We start from the raw sequence: 13,723 nt of genomic DNA on the forward strand, positions 1-13,723 counted from the left end.
ATATGAAAGAACATTTGTCTTGGGTTTTTTACTTATTAGGTCTTCAGATTCAGTTTTAAAGCGCTATATATCCAGGAAAAGTCCATCCCTATAACAAATCAGTCTGATTTAGGAGAAACCATGCTACATTAGTAAGCTGATGAGTCATAGACATGTTTCTGGCCTTTTCAGGTGCTTGCTCAATTTGAGGAGAATCACTCCTGAGTACACCATATTCTATGTGGGCAGGTGTGAAATCACACACACACCCCAGAGCCTCAGGGCTGGAGGATATTAGAGTAACCCTGCAAGACATCAGTCAACATCATTCCAAAAATAGCTGAATCTTTTTAACTTTTTGGAACTTCTAAACTTTATTTGATTTTCAAGGTTATTTGTTGATAAGAAAACTCTGAATAGGTTAATATGCTTATTCTGAGCAGATGTTGGTATGGCTTGATGATACTGGGGAGCAACAGAAGATTGAATAGCTGGGATGGGCTGTTAGTGTTAAAAGTTAGTACTTTGAACACAAATATTTCAGGCCAGATAAAAATGTTGTCGAGTAAGTGATTGTGATGGGCCTTTGAGTGATTTTATGTTATAACTTTTCAGTGCATTCTCTGAAGGCATTTACATGCCCATAGTTTTATTTTAATCATACATAATTTACATTGTGAAAAGGAAGAACTCTTGTGAAAAAACTATTCTTTATTAATAATGCATAATAGATAAAGGAGAAATATAGAAGTAATATATAGAATGTACTTTTCAGTTCAATAAAAATTAAATGTTTATATTGCTGATTGGAACATATATTTTTATTTACAAAAACTTTATAGTACTTAGCTTCATTTTTACTACTGTACCATTTTCTAGAGAAGGACAGGGTATTTAACTGAACAAAGTAAGTGTATTGTTCTTGACTAACATATATTTTATTCACTTTGATTAAAATGAAATAAACAAATACATCTTTTGAAAGATTTAAAACTAATTGAAGTGGTACTAGAGAGTTTGTTGTATAATGGAGCATTCACCCAAGAAAGTTGCAAATTGTAGCAGTTTATGATTATATATGGCATACCTGAGTCATCCATGTATTCTATTCATTTGTTTTTATTGCACAAGCATCTTGAAGCCTACCTCTTTTTATTTTTTCCTTCTCTTGGTCTTTTTAGGGCTGTGCTTGTGGCATATGGAGGTTCCCAGGCTAGGGGTCAATGACCAAGCCCCAGCAGTGTGGGATCTGAGCTGTCTGCAACCTACACCGCAGCTCACAGCAATGCTGCCAGATCCTTAACCCATTGAGCGAGGCCAGGGATCAAACCTGCGTCCTCATGGATACTGGTTGGGTTCATTAACCACTGAGCTGTTACAGGAACTCCTTTTTTTCCCTTTGTGCATTCCAAATAATTTTCAGGCCAGCACTACTCATTTGATAATTATCAAAAAGTTCATTAAACCCTCATTTCATTAACTTTTTATACTGCTGTTAAAACAATTGAAAATATAGCTACACACACTATTTTTTAATGGGAATTTAGCCTGCAAAAAAGTTAGGCAAATAAAGGCATGACTAAACAGAAATTAAATATTTTTAATTTTGTTATGTTTTAGAGCTCATTAGTATTTATAGAAAAAAATTCGAAGGATTGAACAATTCATGTACTTACCTACATATTTATTTGTATAGGTCTTTCTAAACCTCCATATAAGAAACATGTTTGGAACATTTTACATAACATGTAGAAAAAGTTCCAAAACATTGCTGTTTTTTTTGAAAGCATCTTATAGAATTTAGTGCATCCATGTAGATTTGTAGGTGTTACCTGCATCGTGATTATAACTAACAATCTATAAATAGAAGTAGTCACAAGATATTCAATTAGACATTGATCTTTTCTATCCTGTTTCACTAGGACATTTAGGAACATTTTATAGGTATCCACTAAATGAAATCTCAGTTTATTTTTGAAGTAAACACATCTTTTAATCTTTTAAGTAAGCTATTTTAGGACTCCCAAAGTTAATCTATTCAATATGAACAACGTTCCAGATTTTTATTTGTAGTCTGGATTAAGCATAAAAAAATGTGTCCTTTTATAAGAGATTTTCTAAAAATTATTTGAAATTAACAGATTGTAGATATTAAGATTAAGCTATTGAGAGACAAAATTATTTGAGACCAAATTAAACTGAAATTAATCAAATATATTTGTTGAAATGAATTACACTGTTGAATAAATACATCAGGAAGTAAACAGTAGGTGTTATATGTAGTGGAAAGAGGAAAATCACGTAAGTTTTAGCTGTGAAGGAAGCTTTTAAAAAAGTAAATCATAAAGGGCATAAGAATAATTTTATAATGGCGTTCTCTCATGGTATAATGGGTTAAGGATCTGGGCATTGTCATTGGAGTGGCTTCAGTTTCTGCTGTGGTGCAGGTTCAGTCTCTGGCCCTGGCCCCGGAACTTCCACATGCCCATGACACAGGCATGGCTAAAAATAATAATAATAATAAATAAAGGGATAATTTTATAACCTCATAGAATCTTGGAATTAAGCAGGACTTGAAAGTTTATCTAGTCTGACTAATTATGTGATATTCAAATTCCTACTTCACTATCCCTTGCCAAGTTATTATGCAGTGCAAACTATGCTTTAATATTGCCCATGATTGGAGCATAGTACTTTTCAGCACAAGCTGTTTTGTTTTTGGACAAATCTAATCAATAGAAAAATATTAAAGCAAACTGAAAAAAATTTTTTTTCTTCTACTTCCCATTACTATGCCTTAGTTACCCCTTGACAATTTGTTTAAAAATCTAGGGTAATTAATACCCTACTTATTTGAGTTAGATTTATGTTTATTCAGAGAAACTTACCTGACAGGTAAAAATGCAGAACTGATCCTCAGGAGATGAGTTAAAGCTAGAGAAGGAGTCATTTAAATTGATATGATAGTTGATGTCATGAAACTATAGAATTTGTGATAACTACTGAAGAGACAAGATGTGAAAAGGCATTATAGTGCTTACACTAATTTTCATGAAAATCTCCATAGGGCCACAGTTGAAGTTCTCTATGTGTCCTCTTAATCTACTCATTTAAAATCAACTATAGCGTCATAGAGGATTCGTGTTGGCATCAACTAAAGAAGGTAGAGAGCTTAAACAATGCATGTAGATTATAAGTCAAATCACGTTTCCCCATGTCTTTGAGTTTTTGAAATCTACTTGAGAGCATGAATATGAAATGAATATTTTGAAATGAGGCTGATTTCAATATAAGGCTGTTGAAAAATATTTCCTCACGAGATAAAGGTTTTTAATAGAGTTATCTGCTCAAATTCACAGGTAATGGAAATCTTATGTACACCCTTAATTTTTAAGGATAGAACAAGAATGTTATGAAAAACTGAATATATATAAATAGTAGGAATTCTAAAGTGACTTAAATTAAAAAAAAAAAATGTTTCCATGAATTCGGCTGCCTCCCCTGTATCACTCTGCTGAGTTACTTAGGCATATAGCTTCTTTTACCTTTTGTAATCTACCTAAACCTCCCATCACATTTCTGTTGTTAAACAATCACTGTTCAGTGATTCTTATATCACTCTGTCTTTTGACTATTAAAATTGATGTTTTGTGTCTCTGTGTATTCACATTTGGGTATCTAAAAATAAATAAGTGATTCCATGATATCAATTTTTTCCCATCGTATCTAACAAAATTATCTTCTTTCACAGATGAATGGTCTTAATTTTATTTCTTCTGATGGTAGTGTTTTTAAGAATTTGAGTGAAAAAAATGTTTATTATAAGTGTTATTTTTAGCACATATTTTAAAAAGAAAAAATTAAATGTGGATACCATTTACTGGTTTTAATAATGACAGAACTACCAAATAGTGTATAACCTATGATGCTACATATTTATCCCCTCCCCCCAAATCATAAAATACTTGTAGAAAGCTTCACTAAAAATATAAATAAAATTAATGATTTTTCATATTTAGGCATATATTGTGATGTTGCACCCTTAATATTTTCAAAGGATAATCTGACCTAAAACTAACTTCCTTATTTCTTGTTTTAATTGAATATTGTTTAATTTTTTTTTTCTTTTTTTGGCCATCCCTTGGCATATAGAGTTCCTGGGCCAGGGACTGAACCCATAGCTGCAGCAACATCAGATCCTTAGCCCGCTGTACTGGGCCAGGGATCAAACCTGTGTCCCAGTGCTTCCAAGATGCTGCCATTCCCATTGTACCACAGCAGGAACTCCTAATCAATCGAGTATTTTTATTGAAAGGGTAGTGGTGAAATATCTCATGTGATTAATACAGTGACAGGGTGTTTGTTAATAACTTCTCCATTTCCCTCCCATTTTGAAACACTTTATGATTGATTTTGTAAAATTTTATTTGAAACGCCATGAAGAGTAGCCAAAATATGTCTCACATATACATGATATTTATTTGTGTGTATTTCTGTATGTGTATAAGTTAGGAGGGTACAATGTTGGAAATTGACAGATTCCTTTAAAATCTTTCAATTGTTTTGTCTCTAAAATTGTTTTACTTCTAAATGGGAAGCATACCTAGTTTCAAAGATTTTATAATATAACAAAATAGTTGTCCATAAGATATTAAAATTGGAATATATATCCTAAGTACCCTTTTATTGATATTGGGTAATAATATCCATTGTGTTAAAAACTCCTGAAACACTCATGTCCCAAAGGATCAGATAGATAATCTTTAGGAACTGACCTTTTTCTAGGCTTAAGCCAATGCCCTGGAAAAATAACTCTGTTCAACAGTTTAATAGGCTGATAAAACCTCCCCATGTGCAAGCACTTTCTCTTATTTATCGAAAGGTAACTTTTTTTTTTAGAATACTAATTACCTTTTAGTTCTTATGCCAAAATATATAAAAAATAAAAATATCCAAATCTTGAATACTTTCAACATCCTTTAGTTGTTAAAAGGAGTTACAGTGTAATCTAATGGAAATTTGAGGACTGAAACAAGTACAACCAGAACTCAAGGGAAACATAATTGGAAATTAGGCCACACTTTGTCTATCTCAGTGTCCAAACAGTCTCCTTGTCATCTCCCTCACTTCCTATAGGTTCTGTACAACAGCAAGAATGATTCTTAAAAATGTAAGGTCGATATTATCTTCTAGTAACCCTCTAGTGGCTTCCCATCTCTTAAAGTAAAAGCTAGCATTCTGACACAAGTTCACAAGCCCTGTGTGATCTTCTTGCGTTCTCCATATCTGACTTCATATCCTATTGCTTTCTTCCTTGTTCCCACTGTTAGATGATTTTCCCCTCTTGCTGTTCCTTTGACTAACCAAGCATATACTTATATCAGAGCTTTTACACCTGCCATGCACTCTGCCCAGAACACCCTTTCACAAATATCAGCTTGACTGGCACCATCACTACATTCAGATTTCCATTCAAAGGATATATGATAAAATAGGTATCCTTGACCTTACTACTCCAGGTAGCAATTCCCCCATTACATTTAAACATCATGACCTGCTTTATTTTTATTTATGCAGTTTTCTCACCTAATGACATGTAATTTATATGCTTATGTGTATTTACCATCTATCTCCCACTACAAGAATAAGCTTCATGCGAACAAGAATTTTGTCTTAGTCATTGTAGTATTTTTGGCACCTAAAACAGCACCTAGTACATAATGGGAACTCCATTTAAGTGTAAAGGAATTAAGTGAATGAATGATCTCTGTAATCTCTACTTCTTTTTGAGTCCGCACCATTTTTTTTTTTTTCTCTCTGCTAAGCTGCTTTCTCTGCATCATCTAACACACAGCTCATAATTGCTGTGTGGCCTTTCAGCTGTGGCAATCTCCACCAACTGAAAACTTCTCTCTTTTACTTTAGTTCAAATTCCTGAAATTTAATTGGACAGGCTTATTTATTTATTTATTTTTTTCCCCAGGAAGGTCACACAAACCGTAAGTTTCTGGCCAGTCTCTGGGTATATTCTTTTTCAATTGGGCATATACTCCTGGTCTGTTAAGATTGAACCACTTCAGAATATGGATGATTAGGTGTGAGGAGCTGTGGGCAGGTAGACAGGCAACACAGATATTTCTAGTACATAGAGTCATGGCAGGCACATTGGCGCCAGTGCTCTTCACTGTCCCCAGCCCTGCTCATGAGTCTAATAATGTCACTCCTCAATCCAGTGAGCTGATCTTCTACCTCCATGTCTCTTCTTAAGCAAATGATTTCTGTAGTTTTTCTTTTGTATGTTTTTTGTTAGATATAACTGTGCATCTATAAAACTTCTTTGGTAAATATGTCCATGTCTCTGTACTGATCCTAAAGGCAACAAAATGCTCCTATTCTCCCTTTCCCCCAGGCTATTCCAGTTAGGCTTTTGGATGATAAGTAAGAAATCTCATGTGTCTTTACATAGATCCTGTTGTTGACACACCCTAAAATGACTCCTAATGTGTCATACCCTGGCATAACCCCCACTTCTTTAGTGTGGGTTGGAACTTGTGCCTTGTCAACTTCTGACTTGACCCAATAGAGAGTGGGAAAGTTAAAGATATTTTGCAGATATAATTAAAGTCACAAATTAGTTGATTCAGAGTTCACCAAAAGGTGGTTATTCTGGGTCAGTCTGATTTAATCAGGTGAAAGTCCTTGCAGGAGGGACTCATGCCTCCCAAAATGAAGGCCTCTTTTCTTGGTGGCCCAAGGAAATGAATTCTGCCAATAACCTGATTGAATTTAGAAGCACATTCTTCCCCAGTCAAGTCTCCAGACAAGAATTCAGCCCAGTTGATATCTATATTGCAGTCTTGTGAGACTCTGAGCAGAGGGACTCGTCAAAGTTATGCCTGGACTGCTGACCTACAGAAACTGTGAGATGATAAATGTGCCATAATTTGTTATGTAGCAACAGAACAAGAACAAAGATTCTTAATCCTAGTTCATTGTAAAAGACAGATACTTATAATCCTCATGTTGTTTTAGTTTTTAGATTCCTCTGTGGAACTTTGACTTGGATCTCTGCTTTCTTTGAGTTTTACATGCTAAATTGTGGAAGTAGAAATAATTTACTCCTTCAGTATACTCCTATTTGGGGACTTACTCTTTTCCTATATTGTATCTTGTTCTTCTTTGAGGGAACAGCACATGATCATAATACTTTTCTTCTGCCTCTAGCCACATAATCATCTCTTTTGCCTGTAGCATCCAACTCCTATCACTTTTAGTTTTTGATTATGATGATAAAAATATCTTTGGCTATGAAATTCACACATCTATTTCTCTCATTAATGTCTCATTTTTTTCTGTTTATGAATGTGAATTTTTTTCAGTAAAATCATTCTTGGGTTCTGGGGAGTTTTTACTTAAAGAATGATTTCATAAGTTCAGAACATTTATGGTGGGATAGTTTATCCCCTAATTTGTCTCTTTGTTAAGTTTAAATGTTCATGTAGTAAAAGGGATAAGCATTAACATTCTTTTTAATCTCGTCAGCATACAAATTTTCAGACTTTACAAATTCATGAAAATTATGGTTTGAATATTTGGTACATACTTTATTTAAAAGAAGAAAAATCTCACTTTTTTGAAGAATATGTTTAATGGTATGTCTTTGAAAAGCTAGTATGTTCATTTATCATACACATGGAAATAAAAATTGAGATGAAATATTGATGAAACAAATTTTTTTCTATGTTTATCCTGCCGGAAATTCTCAAACACTGATTTGAAATTGAAGTGATAAGAAAGAAATTTTCCAAAAGGGCCTCATAGAGTATAAAATCAAACTCTGGCCCTCATTTGCCTGAAAAAATATAAATCACTGTAGATGGTCCATTATTAAATAGTTTCAAAGTCAAATTTTAATTTTAAAGGGAAAGGGAAATCCCAAATCATGATGAGTAGTAGAAGCAGGAATAGTGATTGGGTGGGGGATGGGGATAGTGATGCATATTAATTTTGATCTATAGAGAATAATGAAACATCCAGTAATCACACTTCTAAATGCCTATCACAGTAGATAAGACTTTAACTGCTCTATTCTATTAATTAAGCTTATATCTCATTCAGGTATACAGATTATCCTCTTTCAGGGAAAGAAGCTTAGGGAGATATTTAGGGGGAAATTAATTCAAGGAGCTTTTGTTGAAATATTAAAGTCATAAGGAACACCTTATCACATGAACTAGAACCAAAACTGGTTTTCCTTGTTATCATACTCAAGTCACTAAAATGTAGTGATAAGGGATACACTAAACATTTCCAGAGGTAAGATTCATCATGTTTTAAATAGCAGAGCATTTTTAACACACTCGCATTGTGTTAGTTCAGAGGCAGAGATTTCTCTTTTGGAAAGCTGCCTTTGAGTTAAATACCAAAATCCTGGAAACTTCTGATGGTAGCCAGTGTTAGTTACTTTCCTTTGAAATGAAGCAAGAAGAAGCAGAAAATTAATTTGCAAACTCTTGTTATTTGTACATATATGAAACTGAAGTTTTTACTTACTGTGAAGTACAAAAGAGATAGAATATTCATAGGTAACAGAATAAGACTTTCTTACGTCTTTCTATTTTTTTAAAAAATATGCACAGGAAAGTGTAAGTAGAAACTGTATGTTTATTTAACAAAGAATTTGCTGACATCCTTGTTCCACCTAGTTATTTTAAGTTTCCTGCAGATACCTCAAGGCGCCTCCAGATGGCGTCCTAGTGCCCATTCTTTCTGCCCAGCAGCCGACCAGTTGACAGCTACTGGAGAGAATGAGCTTGGAGCAGCAGGGTTTAACCCAGCGCAGCTCAGAGGTGGGTTGCTGAAGAATTCCGGGAGGCAGCTGCAACAGGGTATCATTCACTGTCCAAGTATTTATGATTCTGAGCGCAAAAGGAAGAACTTAAACAGGCGGCAGTTGGAGTGTAAATTGCTTTGTAGTATTTAAAAGCATCACGGATCCTGGACAGCTGAGCTGGTACGTGAGAGAGAAACTACTGAATGGAATTGTGCTGGGTAGGAACACATCTGATTATTCTTTGTGTACCAAACGTTCTGTGTCCTGAATTGTGCCTGTGTGTATACACTCATTTCATTTTCCCCTGGATCATGGGGGCTTGGGGTCACAGTCTTTCATTTTTTCAACATAATATAATAAAAGCTTTATAGAACAGTGTTTATTGACAAAATATGATCCAAGTAACAATCTAAAGAAATACATGACAATGGCACCAAAATACTTTTCTATTTCTTTGTTAGAGGAAAAAAAAGAAGAAAGTAAACTGACCATATTACCATGTAATTTTACCAGATATGACTTTTAAAAGATAATAGTCTCTCTCTCTCCCCCTCTCTCTCTCTATATATATATATATCTATATATGTATATATTTAACTACCATGGACTAAATAAGGAATCGCTTTTACCTGTAGGTCACAGGTGTAGACATAAACACACCTGTAAAATATGAATGATTTCCACGTCTGTGTGCCAGAAAGAATGTTGTGTAGCTATGAAAACACTAATGATGGAAATTTGTATGTATGTTTTTTATGGTCTAATGTGCCATGTAAATGTGTGTTTCATATGTGTAGATAATAACATGTCCATGTGACTTAGATGCAAAAGTATTGCAGTTTTAAAAATGCATGTGTTGGATATTAGGTGGATTTTTGCCTCTTCACACATATTGCTTCTATCTAGATAACTTAGTATGAAGATTAGCTATTGAAAAAATTGAACTTAAAGAATGTACTTGTTTCACTGTTATAGTTTAAATTTTGCAAATTTCACTCAGTTGTGCACTTAGTTTTATGTGGTTTTAAATTCTGAGGAGAGGTCAGTTTTTATATTTTGAATATAAAACATTAGCTGACAAAATATTATCTGATTATATGGAAATAGGATGCATAGATATATAAATATAGGTTTCCTGGATTTGAGATAACTATAACTAGAATCTACAAGAACTCTGGAAACCTGAGAGTTCTGACTAGGAGTTTGTATTAGAAGCTAGCCAGAAAATTGAAAGATTCAGAAGTTCAGGACTAAATTAAAGTAACAGACTGAGGTCTTATTCTTAGCATTATTACTCCAAAACTGTTAGACTACTCATAAACTTGTACATTTTCCCTTGTAACTGATATGTAACATGAAGCAGATACCAAATTTTATGTCCTGCCATTTCACAAAAAACAAGTATAAAATAATTTAACATGAGAAATATGAATTGAGAGCTAACCATGTAAAATAATATGCTAAATAAAGTTTGAGATGCCAAAAAAAGTTAGAAGCAGTCCCTGCCCTCAAAAAGTTGCCAGTCAAATGACTAGGATGGGCATATTTTTGAATATGGGTAGTCAGTAAAATATAAATCAAAATAAATGCTAGAAGCATGCACAAGGTGTGCAGCATTTATTTAAAAAATTTATTATAGTTGATTTATAATGTTCTCATCAGTTTCTGCTGGAGGGAGAAATCTGACTTAGGGGCTTTAATAGAGACTTCATATTGAAAAGTATGCCTCTCAAGGGATGGGTTGAAAGAACAGTTTGGGTGGACGAAGATGATAATGTTCAGTCAGACATTTAGTTTATGTTGGGTACTGCCTTCTTCATTTGTCTCAGATGTGAGCAATGAGAGATCGTATTTTATAGGTGGGTGAGTCGGTATTGGAGTTGGCCTTGAACATCAGGCTGAAAATTTTGGATTTTATCATTAGTTTGTGCCCAGATGCCAGTAACAATAAAGGCATTCAGTACTCTTTTGGAAACATTGAGTGCTGTGCATAAATAGTGAGCGCCAGTATGATATTTTACAATAATTTTATAATTAATTTGTTGTGTAACTACCATATTGGAATATGAGTTCCAAGACATGTCTTTTTCCATATTATATCTGTAGAACCTAGAAATTTGAAAAATATGTATCTACTGTATGAATGAATGAATATTAAAATGAAGATAAGGCTAGGAATCTGTATTGTTTAATTATAGATTTCCTAATATATAGTAATGATTAACTTCCTCAAAATTTATTAAATGTTTGGAGCTATTGTTGTAGCTGATTCCTTTTATGGCTTAGGTAATGCAAAGCAAGTTCCCTAGAATAGCCACTGTTGATGTTTAATCTTATTCTGTATTTAACCTCTTATATGAGTAGTATTGTATTTTTAAAAGTGTTATTAAGATAACTCTAAACTATATAACTATTTAGGCAGAACTCACCAGTTCATTCTTATATCTCTTCAGTAGACATATAGTGGATGTAAAGTACACGTTAATTTAGGGAAGCAGTTGAGTTCGAGAAATGCTTTTACACCCTCTAATAAAAATTTATCTTCTTAGATGAACATCAAATATTTGGTTGTCTGTAACTTAGTTTAGGTCACACTCTATAGAGCCTCTTTATAATTCTGGGAGTGCAGAGTGATGTTTTGAGAGATTCTTAACTATTTGTTCCATGGTTTTGGGGGGCACTGAGGCAGGGTCCTTGGGTTCCCAGCCTCCATGCACAGAGGTGGTCCCTTCCTTTTTCCCTGTGTAATACATCTGTACCTTTTATGGACAGTGATAAGCATATGTGAAGAAAAATTTTTGTCATTTCAAAGGATGACGCTAAATGAAAATAAAAATTTTAAAGGAACTTCTAAATGTTATTCACTCAACTAAATTATAAATGAATGCATGGTGTCTTTAAAAAGGCTGAATAAACAATGCCATCAAACTAACAGCATTAAAAAATAAAGACCTAAAGTTTCCCCTTTTGTCCAAGACAGACCTTACTTCTGCAATGACAATTTATGTATCTTAATTTGCTTTTATATAATTTTGCCAAAAATATGCAAGAGTGGAATACTTCAATTTAAAAGTACATGTTGATAGTATTTGTAAGTGTCGTTAAGCTGAGGATGCAGGATTTGTTTTACTTTGAGCTAATCTGCACAGAGTCAGGCTTTTTTCTCATCAGTGTCAGAAAGACAAATTTCCACACCAGTCCTGGTCTCGATCCTGCTGAATGTGCTGTTACCGTTTAATTTTTAGCCCAAGTGAGAAGAGGTAGTAAGATATAGTGATCCAAGACTTTTACCTTATTTTAAGCTGTGGGGCATGGGTTGGCCTGGAGATTACTGAACTAGGGGAAGTGTATCTTTTTCAAATAAAGCTAGATATTCAGTTTCAGAGAAATATACTGCAGTGTGTACTGCAGGATTTTCCCCCTAGTGGTTGATTTAAAGCTGTTGTGTTTCTTGTAACAATTGAAATAGACATTTCTTTACATGTTGGAACTAGTTTTGTGAAGATTCTCTAACTTATGTTTTTAAAAACTTGTTTTAGAAGAGCATATGATTTTCTTTAAGTGATTATTTTCGAAGGTACAAATACAATACCTTGGAAAACATATTGGGGACTTTTCTTTATTCTTTAGAAGGCGAGGTGTTCAAAAAACACAAATACAAAATACATACAAACAATGGAAAATTTCTACCACCAAATCCCATATTATGCCCTTCTTTCTTAATATAGAGAAAAAGTTTTCTTCCTCTGGTTTCCTGATATCACAGTTTTCTGGAGTTGCTGTAACCAAATAAGTTTAACATGATTTTTAGCTTTTCCAACCATACTGAAAACTCCTTAAAGGAAAGAAATAAATTCTGTGCTTCCTTTGAATTTCCCTATTTCACGCTGCCCACCACAAGCAGCACTGAAGTTTGTTTATTGATAATTAAATAAATGTGAAATTCTTTTCTTCCCACACAAATTCAAATAAGCAGTTGTAGTCATATAGCAGTGACTTCTAAGGGGCAAAATAGAAATTTTTCTAGAAATTCTGAATACTGGGAATGTTATATCTGCCATACCAGAGTGAAAAAGAAAGTTCCTTCTCCTAAAATCAACTGCCTGAAATGAGACATCTTTAAAAAAATATAATATTTTAAATATGGAGATATCTATATAGATACAAAACTTGCCATTACTTGGTAAAGCTATTTACATCTGAAATAGATACCTTCTGGCATATCTGTATCTCTGGGGGTTGTGTAACTGCAGGTAGAATATTCCAAAGTCATAACTGCTCAAAGTTAGGGCAAATCAGAAGAGTTCCTAACAGTAAGAATTAACCTTAAGGAACCTTAGGGGCATTAACATTCTTTAGAGCTGTTCCTGGGGGGAAATCATGTATTTTTTATGAGTATATTTATAAGCATACAACAACCTGCCACCAAGATGTATAAAAAAATGAGAGTTAGCAAACTTCTATTTTAGCAAGTGCTGGAGGAAAGTTACAAGGATCTGTGACTGTATTGTTAACAGAAGTGAAGAACTTCAATTGTATCTCTGGACCAAAAGCTAACTGAAGAGCTCTTGGTTACTAAGATGTATTCTTTTCTGGTCTTAGGCTCATTAACGATGGAAGTAGGAAGGAAAGGGCATAAAGCAGCAGCTGCAGCTGTGGGCACTCAGATCATTTGTCACCTGGCGTGAAGTTAATGTTGGCAGCTCTGGAGTTCTAGCACAGAACTCCAGGGAACAAATGCCAACTGATTGTTGCTCCTCACCAGCTTGCTGCCTAACTCTGACTCATTCTTCAGATCTCTGCTGAGTGTTGCTTCCTCCAGATAGCTTTGTCTGACCTCTCTAGAATACATTTAGCACCTTTCTCTCGCTATTATGGCCTCACATCCTCATCCTTGCCATCACACTTAAT

At 34.1% G+C, this 13,723-nt stretch overlaps 1 long non-coding RNA gene across 1 annotated transcript in view; it reads left to right on the forward strand.

The window, feature by feature from the left end:
• Positions 8,740 to 13,723, forward strand: part of LOC102166202 — a 327,943-nt gene continuing 322,959 nt past the window's right edge. The window contains exon 1 of the long non-coding RNA XR_002337746.1: positions 8,740 to 8,992. This is a non-coding gene — a long non-coding RNA (uncharacterized LOC102166202). The remainder of the gene's footprint in view (positions 8,993 to 13,723) is intronic.

This window comes from Sus scrofa, chromosome 13 (genome assembly GCF_000003025.6).
Source record: "Sus scrofa isolate TJ Tabasco breed Duroc chromosome 13, Sscrofa11.1, whole genome shotgun sequence".
Lineage (NCBI taxonomy): Eukaryota > Metazoa > Chordata > Mammalia > Artiodactyla > Suidae > Sus > Sus scrofa.